The 20,746-nt window shown below is 40.9% G+C and overlaps 1 protein-coding gene across 5 annotated transcripts in view; it reads right to left on the bottom strand.

Annotated features, from left to right (window-relative positions):
- Positions 1-20,746, bottom strand: part of PHACTR1 (phosphatase and actin regulator 1) — a 320,720-nt gene that overhangs the window by 146,154 nt on the left and 153,820 nt on the right. The window contains exon 1 of one of the 5 annotated variants that reach the window (XM_067467510.1): positions 2,718-2,736. The exons of the other annotated variants lie outside the window; for them this stretch is intronic. The gene's annotated coding sequence lies outside the window, so the exon portion shown is untranslated. Of the gene's footprint in view, positions 1-2,717; positions 2,737-20,746 lie in introns of those variants that run through there. 5 annotated transcript variants of the gene reach the window in all.

Below are 20,746 nucleotides of genomic sequence, written 5' to 3' on the forward strand. Positions count from 1 at the left end.
ATGACATTAACCGATACTTCATATAAACATAGCCTGAAGGTCATTTTGTACCATATTTTAAAGATTGTTGTGGATGAAATAAAGTGTGCATACATTGAACCACCAAAAAAGCAAAGATGTTACTATTTCGGCCATCTGTTAGACAATCTTGGATTACAGGCAGTCCCCAAGTTATGACAGGCTCTGTAGGTTTGTTCTTAAGTTGAATTTGCTTGTAAGTCAGAACAGGTACATTTTTAAGTGTAACACTCTCTCTCTCTCTCTCTCTCTCTATATATATATATGTATATATATGTATGTGTGTGTGTGTGTGGAGATGAGATATATATATATATATACATACACACATGGAGTTACACTTAAAAGTGCACCTGTTCTGACTTAAAAACAAATTCAATTTAAAAACAAACCTACAAACCTATATACACACACGCACACACACACACATATATACACACACCATAGGAAGGGTTAACATCTGTGTTTGTTTTGCTGTCTATGCCTCTATTGGATTTTGAAAAAAAATGGCTTGTTGTAGAAACAGTGCTTGGTGAGAAAGATTCAATGGAGACACCTTTCCTCTAAATTGGACTTTTACACCTAACTTAATGCGGATGTTGAATGAAACAAGGCTAAACTGATGCAATTCAGTATAGAGTATTACAAAGTCATCTCTCAAATAGAGAAGGAACAAATGGCAACATCTCAAACAATCAGAATCCTAGTGAACAGACTGATGCTGTGAATCTGTGCATCACAAATGCCTTCCTGGACAGGGAGGGTCCAACTAGAGCAATCTGGAAAAGAGAGATTGCTGCAAGTGACGACTAAGGCACAGTGAAAGGAAAACTGTATGGAGGCATTCATAGCATCTGCCTACATGGTGCCCGACTTAGCAACAACTGTCAATCTTATGTTCGGCACATAAAAATTTCCCTCAAATTAGCAGGGATGAAAAAGGAGGGTGGGGGAAGAGGAGCTGGTGGGGGGAGTGCAGGGAAGGGAAGGGAAGGACAAATCATTTCCCCTCTATTCCATGAATATAGAGCTGTTTCCGTTTATAACCCCTGAATGGATAGTAATGCAAAGCCCTTAAATAAAGTGAGACATTTTGACAATATAATTAATGTATTCTCTGGATGTCATTATCCCTCTACACAAATACACAGTCTTCTGTACAGCACGGATATGTACACGCAGAGACCTTTGTGCCAAAAGCTGAAGGGGAAATGAGGAGGCTTGTAATGGAATGAATTTTAATGTCCACAGATGCTGCTATTTCCTTCCCCCCTTTGACTAACAGTGCTATCTTGTGCCTTGAGCTTTCTCCTCCAACTCTGGAGACCAATTTGAGTCCCTGCTGAGCCATGGGAGCTCACCCTCTTGGCCTCAGAGGAAGGCAAAGACAAAGCAAGCCCCTCTAACCAAATCTTGCCACTAAAACCCTGTGATGTGCTTGCCTTAGGACTGCTATCAGTCAAAACAACTCATATAGTAAGCCAGTTTAGGGACTCAGAAATTTGTGAGAAGCCTCTAATTATTATCAGTCCCTCAAAAACTGATTACAGAATCTCATTTTTTAAAAACACAGAATCAACTGGAAGTAACCAAAGAACCATGTAACCCAATCATTTTTCAATACAGGAACCTAGAGCTAAACTTGAAAATTGAGGGATTGTTTTAAAAACTACAACAAAGAATAGTTCACTGTCTTCTGAAGTACTACAGTGTTCCCTCACTTATCACGGGTGTTACGTTCCAGGACCACCAGCGATAAGTGAAAATCTGTGGAGTAGGGACACTATCTCTCTCTCTCTCTCTCTCTCTCTCTCTCTCTCTCTCTCTATCTATCTATACATACACAATCTCAAGCTTGATGCCTCTATTTCCTTTCTTTCCCTGCAAGCTGGACCTCTTCCTCCCTCTCTCCCACCCAACCACACACACTCTCTCCTTCACTCACGGCCTTCTTCTTCCAGACAAGGCTCCTCCAGAGGCAGGGAAGGGGCAGGTCAACAGGAGTTCCAGACTATTTACCATCTTGGCTATTCTTTTTTGGACACCTGATGGCTTGCTTGCTGATATCCTTCTTAAACTGTGGTTCTCAAAACAGGACTCAGAGCTCACAGTGGGATGTGACCAAAGAAGAATAGATGGATCCTCTTGTATTCCCTTGATTGAGACACCATTGTTCTGTTGTTTCAGATTGGAATTGCATTGGATATGTGTTGTTACATTACACTGTCAACTCATGTGATCTACATAACTGACATATTTAAACAAAGATTAAACTTTGCGTAGGTTTGTGGTACAAATCTATCCCACTGAGTTCAATGCAGCTTAGCTTGGTCTTTCAGGCAATCATTCCAGATTTGGAAGACAGAGTGCTTGGGCCAAGAAAGAAATGCCCAGGCAACTGTCTTCTGTATTGCCTCATGAAACAGCTAAATCTTACTATATTTCTAGAGAGAAAAGAAAAGATGCTCTGTGATCTGTCTCCTGCTACTGCATTGCCTTATGAAGCAGCTAAGCCTTACCGTATAGCAACACAGAGGAATCCTCCTGTGAGCTGATCCATGTTTTTTCCCCCTGTACTTGGCAGGTCTTTCTCTCTCACAGAGCAAGAGATGTCAAATGCACAGCCTTGAATATCTCCATGGACTCAGTTGAATACCGCACATTCACATTTTTGTCCTCCCAACATTTTAGGACCTCACCTTCTAGAGTTCCTGGCCACTGACCAGCCTGGCTGAGTCTTCTGAAATCTGGGGACCAAAGGTTGAGAATCACTCAGATATGTATTAATCTTAGTTCATCTGAAACAGAGAAAATTTGATTCCCCATACAGGTACTCTAAGAATCCAATCTCACACATAGGAAGACTCACATACATTTAAATATATATGGATATATATGATTTATGTTTAAAATTATACTGCATCTTCATCTTTTATTATTCTCTGTATGCATCACTCAGCTGGCAATGTGAAATGCATTGAAATTCAAGACCAATATCCTAAAACAAAGCTTATCATAAGTGTTAACCATGCTTCAATGACAGTGCTTGTGCACTTTAATATTCCAGGTCAATGAAGCTTATTTCAAAGAAAACATCTGGAGTGCCACAAAGAATCTAAGTGAAGCAGGGAAAGAGATATTGTCTAGATTTTGTGGTGAAGTTTTCCCGTCTTTTATAGAGTTTCAAAAGCAAATGCTAGCAAACACAATGCCTTTAGCAATTTATTCAATATCAGTGGAGATCAGGGAACTGGGTTCAAATCATTGCTCTTGGTGTAGATAAATATATTAAATTTCAGTAACAACAGACCTTTTGGGACTTTTAAAACCTGTGCCTAGAGAATATTTTAGATAAAAATTCCATCAAGTCCATGTTTTGGATTATTTTAAAGGAGGTGATAGTGCTCCTTAATATGGCTATCAGACATATTAGTCATATCTACTTCAGGTTAAAGGGAATTTCAAAGGCCGGAGAATTTCTTTAGAACCTTCATTAACACCCAGATTTGCCTTAGCACATCAATGACACGGGGCCAACCACTGGTGGCACAGTTCAGTAACCCTTTCTTTAGCAACTTTTTCTTAGCCTCACCTGGCTGGCAGGTAAAATGTCCAAAGGCTACAAGAAATGTAAAGTGAAGGAGCACAGAGTGCTACAGTTGATCAATGCATTTGGATTGCTAAGAATCTCCCTCACTTTAGGGCAGTAAAAATACAACATACAACAATTAAAAATAAGACCGCTAACTGTGTGTTGTCCTTTCAGAGCCCCACAACTATGTTGCCTGAAGCAAAGGCACGGGGTTTTAAAGGAGAAGTACATCGTCTGTCCTATGTCACTGGGAGAGAGGGTGGGGTTAAATCAATACACATATGTGAACATTGGTTCCTTTCTCTTTCATTCTCTGGCCCAGGCACAAGAAAACTACAGCCCGGAGGCTGGATGCAGCCCCCTGGGTGCTTACCTCAGGTCCTCTTTATTTTGCTTGTCCTCTTGGCATATGGACATGGTGGCCCACCACATCCTTATGCCAAAAAGACAAAGGAGGAATGCAAACAGCAGCCGAGAGCCCTCTGGAGTGTTCTCAGCCACCACGTCTCGCTCTTCTCCTGGCATAAGGATGGTGCAAGTGGTCCCATCCTTATGCCAGGAGGCTGGTTTGAGGAAGCCATGAGGCAGCTGAGAGCCCTCTGGAGCACTCTCAGCTACTGCTTGTCTCGCCCTCCTCCTAGCATACTGCCAAGAGGACAGCCCAAGGATCGGGGAAGTCTCCATGTGTCTTGCCTTTCTCCCAGCATAAGAATGGGGTGAGCAGCATGGTCCTTATGCCTGGAGAACAACCTGAGAATGACCCCTGCCCTGCCCTTTCCTGGTCCTCCCCACTCAGTGTGTGCCTGGCCCCAAGGCAAAAAGTTTGCCAATGTCTGCTCTGACACCTTTCCCACTATTATTTTCTGCACAGTACTGTGTGCAGTTCTGGACACCACAATTCATGACAGATATCGAAAAGCTGCAACATGTCCAAAGGAGAGCAAGTTGATAAAAGATTTGAAAACCTATTGCTGGAAGGGATAGCTTAGGAAAGTTTGTCTGAGAGATCTTGCATTAAAGAAGACTGAGAGCAGACATCTTTAAATACCTGGAGGGATATTATGTAGAATATGGAACAAACTTCTCTTCTCTAGCTCCAGAGATTATTTCACAAACCAATGGATTAAAATAACTAAAAATGAGATTTCACCTAACAATTAGAAAGAAATTCCTGACAACAGTGAAACAGACTGGTTTGGAAGGTCTTCACTGGAGGTCTTCAAACAAAAGTTGCTTGACCATCTCTCAGAAGCATTTTAGCTATGCTTCTATTCATGGTGGGATTGGACTAGATGGTCCTTGGGGCTCCCCTGAACTTTATGATTCTATTATTTTTATTGGAGTGCACCCCATGCCAAATAGGGGTGGTAAGCCTGAGATTTCCAGCTGCAAGTGTTGACATCTCTTCATCTGTCACTGCAATTCCCCCAAATATTTGCACAGACATTCTCCCAAGAAATGCTACCTCAGGCCCTTCCTGTTGACCTGAAAGAAATCACAGCTGGAACTGATTTGGTTGCCTTGAGTTTCCAGCAGACCATAAAAAAATTGCCCCCAAGCTTCAGAGTAAATTAGGTCATGCAATCCATGGCCCCCTGCTAGCCCTGTACCTTATTTGTTCTGAGATAAATGCATTTGAAATCCTTACTTTATTGTGCTGCGACATTCCTTTTTAAATTACAGTAATTATTTATGCATTTCCTCTGACACCTATAAATCAATACAAATTTATGCAAACTTTACCCTATTTTTTTCCCCACACAATACATTTGCAAGTAAGGATAGTACTTGGTCACCTCAAGATTAAAAACAAAAGCAATAAAAAGATTTTTAAAACACACTACAAAAAAGGAAACTTTTAACTATAACTCAGCTTTAGATGCCAAAGGCTGTACCAAAATATTGCAGCTATAACCAATAAAATTGTGGCCATTTTCTTTCCAAGATACATGTTATTCATGTATATTCAATGGCTTTTCCCAACTTTTCCATTGTTGTGACTGCAAAGCCCCTGCTGATCCCCAAAACATGTCTGTCTCCTGAAAAGAACAACAACAACAATAATCTTTATTTGTACCCCGCTACCATCTCTCCAAGGGACTCGGTGCGGCTTACATGAGGTCAAGTCCAAAGTACATCAAACAAAACATCAATAAACACAACATCAATAAACAATCAATAAAATACAAATCATATAAATCACATAAACAAAAAACAATCAATAGTGACATAAACAATTTTAAAAATGGCCGGGCCAAATGTAATAGATTAAAATTGAAAATATGCTGATGTGAACAAGGTAAAATATAACTGGGAAAGGATTTTTTGGAGAGAAATGAGGGAGCACAGTCCATCCTAAGTCAGTATTAACAACTGAGTCCATCTCATGGCAACAGAGTTGACAGATTCCAGGACTTGTCCTTGAGTCCTCGGCATCCATGGGTCATCTCCAGGTAGGAGATAAGGATAGAAATTCTCCATCTTTGGAGGACACAATTTCAGGCATGAGGAATGGACTATTTGAAAATCTCCAGCAGATGTGCTGCAACAGCTTGCTACAATTTGCAAGATTTCATTGATTAGTTGCTATGATTTGCTGAGGTTTTGGGGGAAGGAAGAGAGTATGTATTTTCTTACAATTGGCTATTTGCATTAGCAGCTTTGATTATTCACTGATTTAATTAATATATTCTTTCTAGGAATCTCTAGGTTATCCAGCAGAACTCTACAGTCGACTTCTGCTGGAGGACCAAGAAATTTCTAAAGAGAACACTTTAGAAAGGCTTGAAAGTTTTAGTCGCCCTCCTCTGGACACATTCCAGCATGTCGACATCTTCCTTCAATTGTGGTGCCCAGAACTGGACACTATACTCCTCCTATTTATGCAGGCCAAAATCGCATTGACTTTTTTGCCGCCACATGACATTGTTGGCTCATGTTTAACTTGTCCATGAGGACCCAAAGATCTTTTTCACACGTTCTGCTGTTGAGCCATTCTGTACCTTTGCATTTCCTTTTTCGGCCTAAGTGGAGTATCTTGCATTTGTCCCTCTTAAACTTCATTTTGTTAGTTTTGGCCCATCTCTCTATTTTTTTTAATGATAATTTTGAATTCTGCTCTGTCTTCTGGAGTATTGGCTATCCCTCTCAATTTCATGATCATGCCTTCTAACCCTTCAAGTCATTAATAAAGATGTTGAACAGAACTGGGCCCAGGACGGAAACCCTGCCGGCACTCCACTCGTCACTTCTTTCTAGGATGAAGAGGAAGCATTGGTGGGCACCCATTTCCCTAAGTAACTGAGAGGGAATAATCCCTTGATCTGAGAACAACCCCTTAACTAAGACTTCTGTTTTAATTTCAGACAAGAAAAAATGTTCTCTCTATTTAAATGAAAGGCTGTGAGCAGCTATGTCTCGTTCTTGATGCATAACTCTTCCTGACATCACCAGGGGTGTTCTTTACATCTCGGGTTTTGGCCCAGAAACTTCAGAGCCTGAGATGATCTTGAACTGGCAAGCCTACGTGGCAAATCACCCAGCCTTTCAAAACACCTGCTTCCAATCATATAAGGCTTAACAGGTTTTAAGTGGCACTTTGAATTCTATTGGGAAACTGACCAATACCCAGTGAGGCAGTTGAAACAGGAGAGTCACATGCTTTGTTCACTGAAGTAATCTAAGTAAGATTTAAATCACATCCCCTTTGGGTGCACATAGAGCAGAATGTAGAATTCAGAAGCTTGCAAACAAATGGTCACAGAAAGCACTTATGACGTAAACAGGAAACAAATCAGTGCTACGTCACCACACTGTTTATTGTGCACTGTTGAAAATAACGGATGCAAGCATGACACAGCTGGCATATAGCTAACCATTTCACAGGGGAGCGGATATCTGTCTCATCTGTCTTAAAATCCAACTACTGTAATCCTATTTCCAGAAATTGCAGTTAAGGAATGTCAGATTCCATCAGGGGCTGCAGCCAGGTATACCTCACTCAACAAAGTTCATGTGTTCCTTGACATTACTTTTGCAACAGAACATTTGGTACCAGAGGCATAAATAACATGGAAAGAACAACAAGTTTCAGCAAAGTTTGTATTCAAAATTAATCGAATGCACATGTGAAAAAGAACAACCAGGTTAGGAAAGCACTGCATAAACAAACAAAACATTTTGAACCTTCTATAGGCTACTTGAAAGCTCAGCTCAAAATATGTCAAAGGCTTTCTTTCACCAGCCTCCACTTTTCCTTATGATTTACATTTTGGTGCCCAAACACATAGATCTATGCCGAGGGTAGCTGGTGGGGGCAGGCTTCTTTTCCTTTTCCTTCCCTTCTTAGAGATACTCAACCTGTACTCATGTTCTCCCTCCCTCCTCCTCTCTCTTTTCTTCAGCCAAAGATTTTTCTTCCCCTCTTCCACTTGCTCTTCCTCAGTGATTGTGGCTTCCAGAGAAGAGGAAAACCATTCTTACCAGACGTTTGAAATGACTGGCTGATAATCCTTTCCATCCAGCAGAATCCTGATCCTACACCAAACACTAAAACAAGAATGGGCAACTTGGAAGTTCCTGAACAGACTCAGAAGTGGAGTGGACAGATCAAAAGACAACCTGGCAAAATGGCACTACATAAAAGTATCATCCACCTTGTGTGATTGTGCAGCAGAACAAACAACTCCTCATGTATATACTTGTCTATAATTTCCTGCCTCATGTACAGGGGAAGAATTGTTTAAAGCAGTGTTTCTCACCTTTCCTAATGCCGCAACCCCTTAATACAGTTTCTCATGTTGTGATGACCCCCAACCATTATTTTTGTTGCTACTTCATAACTGTAATTTTGCTACTTTTTATTTATTTATTTATTAACCCTAAATTTTGCTACTGTTATGAATCATAATGTAAATATCTGATATGCAGGACGTATTTTAGTTCACTGGACTAAGTTTGGCACAAATACCCAATATGCCCAAATTTGAATACTAGTGGGGTTGGGGGGGATTGATGTTGTCATTTGGGAATTGTAGTTGCTGAGATTTATAGTTCACCTACAATCAAATAGCATTATGAACTCCACCAACGATGGAATTGATACACAGAACTCCCATGACCAACATAAAATACTTGAAGGGTTTGGTCAGCATTGACCTTGAGTTCTGAAGTTGTGGTTCACCTACATCCAGAAAGTACTGTGGACTCCAACAACGATGTATCTGGACCAAACTTGGCGTGGATACTCAATATGCCCAAATGTGAACACTGGTAGAGTTTGGGGGAAATAGACCTTGACCTTTGGGAGTTGTAGTTGCTGGGATTTATAGTTCACCTACAATCAAAGAACCCCTTGAACCCCACCAATGAAAGAATTGGGCCAAACTTCCCACACAGAACCTTCATAAACAAAGGAAAATACTGTGTTTTCTGATGGTCTTTGGTGACCCCGATGGCATCCTTTTGCGACCCCCCCCCAGGAGTCCCAACCCCCAGGTTAAGAAAAACTGGTTTAAAGCTACTGACAATATGGTCACTGTTGCCTTTTTTTGGTCAAAAATATTTAGCCACTTGTGCTGCTTCTATTTTGATCAGTTTTATATTTATTTATTTATGCAATGCTTTTGATACAAAATAAATAAACCAAACACCTGTTTTATTCAGTATTTTTGTTGTGAAGGAAGCTGGGGTTTTCAGAAGACCAGAGAATAGAAAACATACCTTTTTCGTTGTAACACCCAGAAATCACCAGAATGGCTCAGTGGCCATGATGGCTGTAGATTCTGTGAGTTGCACTTCCCAGATTTCTAATGTTATTTGGGGGTGGGGGGAGGATCCAAGCTCTGTAGAAGATATGTGAATGCTAAACTCCCTTCAAACCTAAATTTCTGATTCAAGAGAGCCAGAGCTCTGTCTTCCAGCATCAACTGTAATTAGTCACCTGTACTTCTCAAGCACTTTGCAATTGCATTTGCAAAGTATACAATTGCTGTCAGCAGAGGGTAACCACACTGCATGTGTGTATTTTAAGTAAGTAGAGACACCCACACAAAGAGAGGAACAAGAGGCAAGCACTTCTTCGATACGGATGGAAAAATAGAACATTATAAATAAGCCCGGAGGAAGAAAAAAAGATGTCAAAGAAATGTATTGTCATATGTTAGCTAATAATATTGTTTTGCCCAGACTCATACACTGAGATGGATTTTATTTTCTCATTCTCCTTCGCTACTTCCCATCTAACCTCTGGGGTTTTGTCAAACTGAAAGTTACCTTTTATAGAACATGTAATTGAATAGAAATTTCAAGAGAACTCGTATTCTAATGGATGGCGATGGATTGTGATTAATCCCCTCTTTCAACCCACTGTAGTCTCTCTTTCCTTCCTCATACACATGAATGTTGTTCAAAAATAAGCAAATAAAGGGAATTTAAAGTCCAAAGAGATGAGCTACAAAGTACTGCTTGATGCCCAACCAGCTCTCAGCCTAATGGGCTCAACATAAACCTCTTTTGAAATGTATTGCGCCTAAGCAGCAGTATTAATAGTGGGTGGGCCAATCCTTTAGATTAGTGCTTCTCAACCTTCCTAATGCCGTGACCCCTTAATACAGTTCCTCATGTTGTGGTGACACCCAACCATAACATTATTTTCGTTGCTACTTCGTTACTGTAATTTTGCTACTGTTATGAATCATAATATAAATATCTGATATTTTCATTCACTGGACCAAATTTGACACAAATATCTGATATGCCCAGATTTGAATACTGGTGGGGTGGGGTGGGGGGTTGATTTTGTCATTTGGGAGTTTTAGTTGCTGGGATTTATAGTTCTACAATCAAACAGGATTCAGAACTTCACCAACAATGGAATTGAACCAAATCTGGCACATAGGAATCCCATGACCAACAGAAAACACTAGAAGGGTTTGGTAGGCATTGACCTTGAATTTTGGAGTTGTAGTTCACCTTCATCCAGTGAGCACTGTGGACTCAAACAATGATGGATCTGGACAAAACTTGGCAGGGATACTCAATAGGCCCAAATGTGAACACTGGCAGAGTTGGGGGAAAATAGACCTTGACAATTGGGAGTTATAGTTGCTGGGATTTATAGCTCACCTACAATCAAAGAGCATTCTGAATGCCACCAATGTTAGAATTGGGCCTGACTTCCAACACAGAACCCACATGAGCAACAGAAAATACTGTGCTTTCTGATGGTCTTTGGTGACACTTCAGACACCCCCTCGTGACTCCCCAGGGTCCCGATCCCCAGGTTGAGAAACACTGCTTTAGATATTTGGAACAAATCCTATATAGTAATATCTACAGCACTGTACATTGTGTGTTGACCCTTAACTGACCAAAACAGCACAAGAGGAACATATCAGCAGCTTTGGAGAACCCCAGGATTGGCAAATCTAGCTTTGTGAAGGACCCCTTACCTGCAAACAGCAGATAAGGACTTGGCATAGCGGAAGATGCAGGGGCATCAGGCAAACGTGTAGGAAAAGATGTGAGTCTGTTAGTAGCCAGCATGCACAGTTTTCACAGCTTGGGAAATGGCAATGGTGGTAACTTGCACATGTTTCTTTTTTCCATCTTCTACATATAACACTTGGGAGTCTGCCTCTCATTGCCTTGCCCCATATAGCCAGCAATAGGAAGGTGAACTTGCTGGCTGGGGATTGATAGAGTACAGTTAATTATTTAGTACCCAAGTTCTCCCATTTATTGTGAGGGGATGCTGAAGACCATCAGCAAATGGATAGGAATGCTTCTCTGCAATATGGAAAGACACCTGTATCTGCAGGGATACATTCCCAGGACACTACATACCAACAGCCCCTTTTGGTTTTTTAAAAGCGGGATTCTGTGGTTTAATTTATTCTCACTGGCCTTTCAGCAGGACATTATTCTGATAGGGAACCACATGCAATACGATAAAATTCAAGAGCAGGGAGAAGAAATGCTGTGACAGTTTTAAATAACGCTCCTGCCTTGCAGAAAGAAAAGCAAAGCAGCCACAAATCTGGCCAAAACCAGTTCAGAATGACAGAGAGATATTAAAGAAATTACACCAGCGATTGGGTTTTATTGACTTCTAAGTCTGTTCACGGTAGAAAAGTTATCCTGTCAATATAAATCCCTCTATTTTACAAGCCCCCAGTATCTCTCGGTATCTCTGGGTCAAGGGAATAAACTTCATTCTTTTATCTAGATCTATATCTACATTAATCTTAAAAGAGTGGAATATAAATGAACAAAGTTTTATTATTATTTATTATTATCCTTGAGGAGCCCCTGGTGGCACAATGGGTTAAACCAGGGGTCCTCACACTAAGGCCCGGGGGCTGGATGCGGCCCTCCAAGGTCATTTACTCAGCCCTCGCTCAGGGTCAACCTAAGTCTGTAATTACTCGAAAGCACACAACAACAACAACAATCCTATCTCATCAGCCAAAAGCGGACCCACACTTCCCATTGAAATACTAATAAATTTATATTTGTTAAAATTGTTCTTCATTTTAATTATTGTATTGTTTTTAAGTGGCTTTTGTACTATGAATAAAATATGTGCAGTGTGCATAGGAATTCATTCATGTTTTTTTTCAAATTATAATCCGGCCCTCCAACAGTTTGAGGGACCATGACCTGGCCCTCTATTTAAAATGTTTGAGGACCCCTGGATTAAACCCTTGTGCCAGCAGGCCTGAAAACTGACAGGTTGGAGGTTTGAATCCAGGGAGAGCATGGATGAGCTCCCTTTGTCAGCTCCAGCTCCTCATGGCATGAGAGAAGCCTTCCATAAGGATGGCCAGCGCCCTTGCAGACGGTCAGTTCTCTCACACCAGAGATGAATTGCAGTTTCTGCACCAAAATGCATTTCAAAATATTTTGGATGCAGAAGAAAACCTGAAAAACAATCCAAACTTTACAGGTGTGGGAGTAAAATGAGAAAGAGAAAATGGAAAACTGTACAGGAAGGGGAACAGAGTGTTTATCAGAGTTAAATAACATTTGACAATTCTATTGACAATACAAGGTTACATCAGTTAAAACAAATTTAGAATCTTAAAAAAAAAGATAAAAGCACAGTAGCACACCCATTAAAACCTACTTCTGCCAAAACAAAGCAAAAGCAAAGGCCTGTCCGTATTAAAAAGCCTTTCCCTCTTGGTGGAATGAGAGCAGAGAGGGAGTCAAGGAAACCTCCTACTTGAGGGAGTTTCTGAACATGAGAACATTCACCAAGAAGATTCTCTTATATGTCTTCATGAAAGCTGTGAGGTGGTAGGATAAAGAAAAAGCTCTCATCTACAGGCCTTGAAACTCAGATAGCAAGTATTTCGCCCCATCTACACTAACTATTGAATTCATCTCAAAGCTAGTTTCAAACTGTGGCAGCCAAACAACAGACTCCCACAAAAGTGGGTGAAAGAAAGCCCTTAATGCACACCAATGCTCTGTTTGTGTAATCTGAGCCCCAAATTGGTTTCAGGGTTTCCTTTGCCACCATCTGTACAGCAAAAACACTTTCTTCTATACCGGTTTGAAACTGCATTAAATGGTCAGTTACAACGAGGTCATTAAGATAGCCTAGACCCAAAATGTTGAAAAGCACAGCCAGCACCTTGAAATCTGTCCAGAATGCAACCAGGGAATTATGTATTCCTTGTTAGTAGCTCCAGAAACATAAAACTTGGAGGGAAGGGGGATATTATATGGCTATAGTAGAATAAGCAGTTATAATAAGGAAAATTCGGGTCACAATCCTATTCTTTTTAATGTAGCATAAATATACACCAGAAGCATTATGCTGAATCCCATGTACCAAAACCTTGAACTGCAGTTAATTAGGTGCCTAGAAACGAAAGAGGAGATGTGTGTGTGCTTGACGAATTTGTTGGCTGCATTAGGCATTATGCTTACACAATCTCTGAGAAAAAGCAAACTTTCTGGAATGATTTTTATGTCATAGAATCATAGAATCCTAGAGTTGGAAGAGACCTCATGGGCCATCTAGTCCAACCCCCTGCCAAGAAGCAGGAATGTTGCATTCAAAGCACCCCTGACAGATGGCCATCCAGCCTCTGTTTAAAAACCTCCAAAGAAGGAGCCTCCATCACACTCTGGGGCAGAGAGTTCCACTGCTGAACAGCTCTCACAGTCAGGATGTCTGCACAGTGTTACAACAGTATTCCTTAATACTCAATGCTGCCATATCAATAAGCTATAGTTATTATCAATTAGTTAAGACTGCATTCTACATGTTTGTAACACAGCTGTAGGTTTTGGCTGGGGACAGGGAGCCCACGTACCTTCATGTCTCCTGCTGCCTGACTTTTTATTTCACTACTCTGTTTTCACAACATAGAAGGCATATGGGAGAGATGTTAATCACTGATACTATCTGCATTCTCATAATAAAGTGGCTTGACTTCACTTCAGTAACAATTTGATTCTTAAACGCTGGTTTTTCCAACTGTCGGCTCGTGGGGCTTTGTCTACTTATTTGCTTTGACTATCCAGATACCAGCCAGAAACAGGTTGATCCTAACCATAAATTACAGAACAGCCCCTGTATATACAGGACCGGTGCCCGCGGTACCATTTATCCATGTCTGACAAAACATGTCCTCTCTAGGCATTTCTGAAGTCCTTCAGCATGACTTTGTTGTATTCTTGGGCCAAAAGTCCTTCATATCAATTGGGGTTGTTATTACCTATGGTTTTGCATCTTCACGCAAAGTCCAGGAACATATCCCCTTATGGATATGAGAATTGTACTGTACTATGGCCTCTCAGAAGTATGCATAATTTACTCTTTGGAGAGTCTTCTTTGACATGTCAGTCTCCACTGTTCTAATCATAAATAGAATGCAAACTAACATACTGATACAACAAAACCAAATGATGTCTTTGATGGTACCACATATCCTTTGTGAGAAAAAAGAATCAGAAAGATCTGAGGAAAGTCCAGTATTTCTCCTTCATGAAAAGTTTTGCAAATATAGGTTTATAGAGAAAAGCAAAACATCCAACAATATCTACAAGGCTTCAGCACCTACTGCTTTGAGGCAGCCATCTATATTCACTGCTTGCTTTCATGCAGCAGGAGTTTGATGGGGAAGACTTACACTTGCCTGCACTTAATTCAAAATCCTACATGCATTCTCAGTTTGAAAGCAAACAGAAAACAAATCTTGAGTTCACTTGAACAAACTAATTCTCCCTCGGCCCTGTAGTATTGCTAGATTGATTTCAGCAGTCAAACCAGCCAAATATGTTCCTAGTCACATATGCACAAAAGAGCCAGGTGAGCAGGATAAATGATATATAATATTGTCTAGTCAGGTGGGAAGATATTGTAGCAGAACTGTTTTGTTTACTCTACTTTCTCCTTTCATATGTAATAGGAGGGGCATGGGAGTGTCCGTTGAAGAAGCAGTTCCACACTACTGTGAAGCCCACACTTACTGCACTCTTCACACTGAGAGATATATGGCTCATTTACACAGCAGTTATGTATGATAAGGAGCTCATTTGTTGTTGTTGTTGTTTATTCATTCAGTTGCTTCCAACTCTTCATGACCTCATGGACTAGAGCATGCCAGAGCTCCCTGTTGGCTATCACCACCCCCAGGCTCCTTCAGAGTCAAGGCAGTCACTTCAAGGATACCATCCATCCATCTATCTTGCCCTTGGTCGGCCCCTCTTCCTCCCATTTTCCTTCCTTCCAAGGAGCTCACTTAATTAATTAATTAATTAATAAATAATAATAATAATAATAATAATTTTCATTTATATCCCACCACCATCTCCCTAAAGGGACTTGGTGGGCACTACAGGGCACTACAAGTGTAGTATATAACAAACAGTATAAAAACAATATCACATCAAAGTTATAAAAACAGCCACTATTAACACATCAAATAAAATAAAAACAGAGTTTAAAACACAGACCACCTGTAGTTAAAACTAGATGCCTTCAAATCACAACTAAACTGCCAAAGTGTCAACCTCACTTCCAGTTTATAAGGGTCAATGCCAATTAATTATTTACACATTCAAATTACAAGATTTTCTCCAAATGCCTTATAGTAGGCTGGCTGGGGATGATGGGGTTTGTAGTGCAATATATATAGAAAACATCAGGTTAAGGTGGGTTAAAATATGTTCATTTTCCAGTTGATGACCCTTGATTGTACTTTCTGTTTAATACATACATTCAACTCATTAAAAAAAATGTAATAGAGCATAACCACTGTGCCTTGCAAATCATTTCTCCTAGAAGAAAATGTAGTTTCCAGACAATTTCCTTAAGAACACAGCATGAATCTTGATGTGATATTAGTTAGCAAAAACTATTGTCAGTCTGATGATAGCTTATTAAAACCTAAGCAGCTCTATTCTTGTTCATGGAATGTAAGATACACAAATAGCCAGTAGCAAGAATGCCAGACGTTCAGTTTGCATCTTTGTCTGATTGAGAAAAGAATGAGGTAGTAGAGGAAACAAATGATAAAAAACATTCTGAGCAACAGTTCTAATTGTGATTAAGAAACCATGAATTATAGTGTTCTAATCTAGCCACATTTCCCCAGATTTCCTACTTGTTTGGAGCTTAGGGACAAGCTCCCATAGAATCTCATATGCCTTTGAATGGAGCTCAGTTTTGGATTTTGGCAAATACACAATGGAGAGGAATTCCTTAACTTGATGTAGAGGTAATGGTGCCTGGCACCTTCTATATCAGTGCAATAATTAATCCAATCTGGGGTTTAATCTACATTTTAGAATAACTATCCAGGGTGCTGAAACTATTTTGTGAGCAGGGTTCATCACCATGGACAATTCAGTTAAAAACTGAATAAACACTCGACAGAAACTGGCCACTCCAGTGACAAAAGAGGAGAGCCTTCTTCCTAATGCCCTGCCTTAATCTCAGTGTCAAGCTAAACTTCCTGAGAATACTTTTTCGCCATTGCTGATGGCAGCTTCCCATCCCAGGAACATCCTTTTCTCAAGAGTCTTTAAGCCCAATCACAACTAATTTCCAGACGTGTGCAAGCCACCTTTTCTCAATATTTGACTGAAGCTTTATATTCATGCAATTTCACCTTGGCATGTTTAAAAAAATTCTCTCTAGGTATTTCCTAGATCAGTGGTTCTCAACCTATGGATCCCCAGGTGTTTTGACCTACAACTCCCAGAAATGCCAGCCAGTTTAATAGCTGTTAGGGTTTCTGGGAGTTGAAGGCCAAAACATCTGGTGACCCACAGGTTGAGAACCACTGTTCTAGGTTCTCCAGTCTGATTCAATGTTATGTTTCTGCTAGTAGATAGCCACATATTCATGTTGGAGGACATAGAAAATACTTAAAGAAGAGTTATCTTTATGCATTTTAGATCCTCCAGCATCAAATTATGGTATGTTTCCACTGGACACTGGTCATAGAGTCACACTGGAGATACTAGAAATACTAGAGAGGTGTTCCCTCTACGCATTCTTAGGTCATCCAGTGCAATTCTGTAGAATATGCCCACCAGATACTGTTCCAGTATCTGAGCCAGGAGGGAGGGGGACTGGGCATACACTAGGTGGGGAGGGCCCGGAAGACTGCAGGGCCAGGAGGGGGCCAATCTTAAGAAATGGGGCTACAAAGTTGAATTCATGACATGCGAGTGCGGAGAAGAGCAAACCACTGACCACCTGCTGCAATGCAACCTGAGCCCTGCCACATGCATGATGGAGGAACTTCTTGCAGCAACACCAGAGGCACTCCAAGTGGCCAGATACTGGTCAAAGGACATTTAATCAGCTACCAAGTTTGCAAAATTTGTTTTTTTTAATGTGTTTGTTTTGTTCTGTTAGAAATGAAATACAATGTTCCGGTTGTGGATGACACGATAAATAAATAGGAGGGGGCAGGGCAGGGCCCAGGTCATCCTCAGGTTGTGAACCCAATTTAAGGATGGGGCTGCTGACCCCATCCTTATGCCGGGAGGAAGGCAGGACACATGGCAACTTCCCGGATCCTCCCCCCAATCCTTCCCCCCTCCTCCTCTCCCAATCCTTGGGCTGTCCTCTTGGAATTTTGCCGGGAGGAGGTTGGGACAGGTGGCAGCTGAGAGTGCTCTAGAGGACTCTCCAGCACCGTGTGCCTTCCTCGAGCTGTCCTCCTGGCATAAGACTGATGTTGCTCATACTGTCCTTATGCCAGGAGGTGGGCAAGACACAAGGTGGCTGAGAGTGTTCCAGACAGCTCTCATCTGCTCTCCCCCATCTTTTTGACATAAAAACACAGTGAACCGCCTTGTTCTTCTACCAAGAAAACAAAGTAAACATCCAGAGGGCCCCCAGGCCTTAGTTTGCCCATGCTGAGCTACATGGTAGGGATCAAACATGGAGCCCCATAGAGTAGGAAAAAGAGTCTGCTACATCATGGCATCATGGAACAGATAGCTCTGCATAAATCACGAGTTAAGCATGCTGTTGTTTTAAGATCTAAATCCAACAGTTAGTCCCAACTAGAGAGGACTCACTGAATCAATGGGGAAAGGCTCTACCCTAGTTACAACAATTAGGTTCATTTAGGCTGTAGCATTTTAGGAGTATTTCATATCCTTAAGTCTAGCTATATAATACCTAAAACCTAGAGGAGACTAAAATTAGATTGAAATTTTAGTACTACGCCTTTTTCCAAAGAAGATACATTTCTGAATTTACTATGGAAACAGAAAACTATGGTTACACTCTCCTATCCTGACTCCATGGTAATTTTTGGCACAGGTATATTACAGAACCACAAGGAGGATTATAACTTGTCAGAAGTGAGTATGTGAAATTGCAGGCATTGGTTCCGTACTGTAGATTGAAAGGATTGAACCAGACCATCATAATAAAACTGTTATCTAATAGACACCCACTCCTGCAGCTACACAAACAGGGCATTTCCATTGGGAAAAGCACTTTGAAGACTGGGCTATTTATATGAGAGGTGATAGAAAGAATTAGGCAAAGAACAGAACAGTCCAATGACTGAAGCAGATAGAGATCCTTTATTATATAGACAGAATTAGATACATATACCATCATCCTTTTGCACTGGGCTATATTTGTGATTATACATGTTTTAGTCATCTTCCTCCTACGCATGCAAAGACATGTGGAACAGGTAACTTTACTGTTTGTGGCCTCAACTTAAGATATATTACTCACTGTTAGGAATATCTGAGTATAGGAGGAAGGGTATTTATGACCTGTTCTGATGCTCCTTGGTGCAGCATCCAAGAGGCATGGGATCAGATGCAAGCATTCAGCACTGGGGACATTTCAATCTTTTGTACCATTCAGTGCTAGCAGTTTGTGTGTGTGTGCGTGTGTCAGTGGCGACTTGAGAAATTGCAAGTCACTTTTGGTGTGAGAGAACTGGCCATCTGCAAGGATGTTGCCCAGGGGATACCCAGATGTTTCACCATTCTGTGGGAGGCTTCTCTCTCTTGTCCCTGCATGAGAAGCTAGAGCTGACAGAGGGGAGCTCACCCTGCTCCCCAGATCTGAACCACCGACCTTTCAGGTTTAACCCATTGCACCACCGGTGGCTAGCAGTGCTGTTGTGTAATGCTTGTTATAGACAAAGGATTTGGGGCTGCGGAAAACACAAAGCAGCATACAGAGCCAAGAACTTTTTAACCACAACTTATCTCCATTATAGCCACCTAAGACAATACTGTTAACTGAAGAGTATAGGAAGCAACCTTAGATTTAGTCAAATTGTTGGTTCATCTGGCTAAGCATTGTTATTAAGTAGGAACAGTATGTTTCCAGGTTTGGGTAAGTTTCTTTCCTTATCCTTCCTGAAGATCCCTGGTTTTCCCTGTTGCTGATCATGGATTAACTAGGCCTGACCCTGCCAGACTTCTGAAATCAGACAACATTGATTATTTTCAGGATGATAGTGGTACTATAGCAGTTGGAAGAAATCTATAACAAGTCTTGGTGTAAAAAGCATCTGCGGTTCTGTTTAAATGCTTTATTAATCCTTGCCCAATTATTTGCTTTGTACTCTTCTAGCAAAAGCTGGCAGCAAAACGGATTCAATGGAAGTGGTCTATGAGGCATCAACTGATCTATTCTGTGCTTCTCTTTGTCAGTTGGGTGGGAGGTGTTTCTATTGTGACACGTAGGAGTTTGCTGGCTTTGCATAACAAATTATATTGAGCTGAATGTAGCTATTTTGGGAAATTGTACAATTAAGTGCTAAGGGTCTGCCCCTCCTTTTCTCTCTCTCTTTTGGCACAGGGGCAAAAGCCAATGCCGTTTTTTTCTAATAGCTGTTGTGATACACAGAAAAATCAGTGCCCACCTCATATCTTTTTAAAGGATACTTCATTCTTCCCAGAATTAAAATAACAGATGTAGTTTGGATTGAGAGAAACTGACAGGCTCATAGAACACAGTAAGAGTCTTATGTGGAAGACTGTGCCATTAACATTCAATATTTTCCCAACTACATAGTAGTGCATGCTTGCAGCCTGATAGAAACAGAATAATACTTACACGTAGGTAAACAGGAGTGGAACTGTGTACATACTGCTAGTTAGGCACATTTTATGCTCCCAGTGGGTAATTCTATACAAGGCCCATATTAGAAAGTGTTAACAAGAAGCTGTTGAGACAAATCCCATAGCCCACAGGCACTGGGGATTATGCAAGTTGGCCCCAAACATCTGGATTGCTATTGGCAGTCTACCTTGACTTTTCTCAACAGAACTCAACATTATTCAAGCACTTCTTTAGCTATGGATAGCTATTACAATGGAAGTAGAATTGCACTGGGTATGATTTTTCTAGGTTGTAAGAAATGGGAGGAATAAATTTGTAACATACATACATAAATAACATCTGAACATGCCTTCAATAGTGATCTCGCTAATATTTCCCATGCTGCAATATACAATCTTGGGGACATTTGTATAAATAGGGTAAGTGCACACCTTGGCATTTGCCACAGATGCAAAGAAGGCGCAACGGGAAGGGATGCTGCGGTGGCACAATGGGCTAAACCATTTTTGTGGTGGTGCAATGGGTTAATCTGTTGAACTGTTGAATCTGCTGACCTA

This window comes from Anolis sagrei, chromosome 4, assembly GCF_037176765.1.
Source record: "Anolis sagrei isolate rAnoSag1 chromosome 4, rAnoSag1.mat, whole genome shotgun sequence".
Classification (NCBI taxonomy): Eukaryota; Metazoa; Chordata; class Lepidosauria; order Squamata; family Dactyloidae; genus Anolis; species Anolis sagrei.